At 30.8% G+C, this 3,025-nt stretch overlaps 1 protein-coding gene across 1 annotated transcript in view; it reads left to right on the top strand.

Annotated features, from left to right (window-relative positions):
• Positions 1 to 1,679: 1,679 nt before the first annotated feature.
• The window catches only part of LOC107755708 (E3 ubiquitin-protein ligase TRIM39-like), a 12,993-nt gene continuing 11,647 nt past the window's right edge, over positions 1,680 to 3,025 (top strand). The window contains exon 1 of the mRNA XM_016572590.1: positions 1,680 to 1,733. The gene's annotated coding sequence lies outside the window, so the exon portion shown is untranslated. The remainder of the gene's footprint in view (positions 1,734 to 3,025) is intronic.

The following is a 3,025-nucleotide window of genomic DNA, read 5'->3' as shown; positions in this document are numbered from 1 at the left end:
CATTTATAGATATTCTTTTAGCAGATACTTGATTTACATTTATAGATATTCTTTTAGCAGATACTTGTGAAAAAGAAGTGCACTTAACCCTCATATTCTCCTCTTGCACACTATAAACTCCTGGTGTTTACAGAGTGATTCACAGAACAATTGTATAAAAAAATATACATTTTTAATAATGCAATGATGATTTTTTTTATTTACAATACTTTTATGCTGTGTTTTGGGGGGTCTGTGATACTTTTTTTACCTATTTACCACAAAACTCCTTTACACCTTTAGTTTGCATATGAAATATAAACTTTGGAATTAATATATATATTAATATATATATATATTTTTTTATTACTATTTAATAAAATTACTTTATTGATGATCTAATTTGTTTCTAGGTGTTACTGCCATCTGCTGGTTAGAAAAAAAACTGTAGGAAAAGTGTTTGACAATATACTGTATATCAGAGGACCTTATCCATTCATTTTTTCCTATATGTGGCCCACTGCTCCTATCGTTTTTGGTATAATTAGTGAAAAAAAAACACATAAATAAATACAATAATATAATATATAAAATTATAAAATACATTAAAATCTGTTTTATTTTCAGAGGTTAGAATTTGTTGGTGTTGATGTTTGAGGTATTTTGAAGTGTCTGCTTTAGCAATAATGCCATAAATTAGCAACAAAATATAACTAAAACACCACTAAAAGACAGGTAAACATTGTTAATGCAATAAATTGCAACTTCATCATTACAAATGGGCAATTACAAATATATTTAAATACATGGCAAGTTTAAATAGAAATTACATTAGAGTATATTTTAGTTTCCATAATCAGTACATTTAACAGTACATTTTAGCTATATTTTAAAGACAATAGAAGTAATTATGAAATTATATAAAGATGTACTCAAGTCATACTTAAGTAGAAAAAACACTCTAATTCATCTAACTGTATTTAACATAAATTTAAAATGTAATACATCTTCATTACAATTAATGTGATTAAGCCTCCGGAAACTACATTCAATTCACACTTAAATAATTTTCTTAACTTAATTTTCTTAGTAGGTTATATTATTTGTTTAATAAGTACATAAAAGTATGCTAAAGAGAAGAGTAATGCGAGTAGAAGCATTAAGTTTAATATTATCTTCTGTGCTTCAAAATGTGATGGGCCGTATAGAACAGAGCCTTCAATTGTTCTGTCATTGAATAAGAGATTAGTGAGAGTGAAACAAGTAAAGAGAGTTGTTACACAAATCTACCTCTCTAGTGTCGTTATATTAGCTCTAGGCATCAAATACCTAATTTTATGATATATATTACAATACACGTTTGGATTCAATACATCGACGATACATCGAATGGTACAGAATGTTTCCTATATTTTCTGCTCTTTGCTGTTGAAAAGGTGAATTTCCATTCTTTCCATTCACAAACTAAACAATTACAAAATGAAACAGATTTCTCAGAAAAGCTTTATTCCATTTTATCCTTTATACAAGGGGTTTAAAAATGATTATGTTAGAAATAAGTGTTAGCAGGTGTAGGGCTTATGCAAGATATTATACACCTTTACTCAACGGTTAACTGAACAGTTCCATGGAGCAGGATCCCATCCCTGCCAAAAGAGGTGGGGTTAAACCTCGCAATCACTTACAATTGTCATTCAGCTGCTGGTGAAAACAGTGCTTCTTCTGTTTCCTGACTGAAACACCTTTTCTTACAGGTAAGAGTTCTGTTACAAATGCTTATTACAGGGAATGGGTACTTAAAAAAAATCTTATTTTACTCATGATTTGCCTATAGATTTACAATGAAAGTAACAAGTGTAAATTATTTATTTATGCACTACACTAACTGAGTATGGTGCTCACCTGCCTTTATTGGACTTTGACCTCTTGGTGAATGTTTAGTGATAAGGCAGCAAGATGAAACTCTGAACATGAAACACCAAATGAAAGCTGAATACACAGGACGTTCACAGAATTCACAGATATATATATATATTATTATTATTTCTAAAAAGTGCAAATGAACAAAAGACAGAACACACACCCACATCATGAGCAGTCTCAAAGGCTTTTTTTAATGTGGTTTGTTTAGTGTATTCATACAATAATTTGTGCAAATATTCTCCTTTGCAAAAGAGTCCTTATTACGGGCATAATATACATTAAAATAATATACTTATTCACAAACTAAATGTAATGATTTTGCACACTTCATTGCATGTTAATTGAAAATGAATTAACATTTTTGTTCTATTGTCTTGGAAATATGGACAAGCTTTTATATGATCAACTAAAATATACTTTGATGTAATTTTTATTGAAACACCCACTGTTATATATTTAAATATATTTGAAATTACACATATAGTGAATTTAGTATTTTTTTTAAAGATTATTTTAACTTTAAATGTAAGAATAAGACACTACAGTTAAAATTATATCCCATTACTTTACATGTGCTTTAACATATTAGTCAACATGAAATAAGCGTACATCTTTAAAACACACACAGCAGTGAGTAGTGAACACACACACACACACACACACACACCGTGAACACACCCAGAGCAGTGGGCAGCCATTTTTGCTGCGGTGCCCGGGGAGCAGTTGGGGGCTCACCTCAGTCGTGGTATTGAAGGTGGAAGCGAGCGCTGAACATTCACTCACAAAATGCAGATGTACATCATTGGATGTTTATCCGAAGCATTTTTATTTATTTATTTTTTATTTTTTTACATTGCGTTTTGTGATTTCACTGAATAGCAATTTGCCACAGCTGTGACGTATATAATACCAAATTCCAGCACTGGATTACCACACATTATAACACACAGATATAATAAAAACTTGGTGGGGACAAATTCAGACTTGGCACTGTAAATTATGCTTGGGCCTATCCAACCCTCTACGCACACCTTGGCAATATAATCGCCATTGGCTAGTACATTTTTTGGTTTACTCGCCAGACTGATATACTATTTTACACACACACACACACACACACACA

The sequence above is a fragment of the Sinocyclocheilus rhinocerous genome, unplaced genomic scaffold (assembly GCF_001515625.1).
Source record: "Sinocyclocheilus rhinocerous isolate Xijiao unplaced genomic scaffold, SAMN03320098_v1.1 scaffold1193, whole genome shotgun sequence".
Taxonomy (NCBI): domain Eukaryota; kingdom Metazoa; phylum Chordata; class Actinopteri; order Cypriniformes; family Cyprinidae; genus Sinocyclocheilus; species Sinocyclocheilus rhinocerous.
This window is presented reverse-complemented; position numbering and strand designations above follow the sequence as displayed.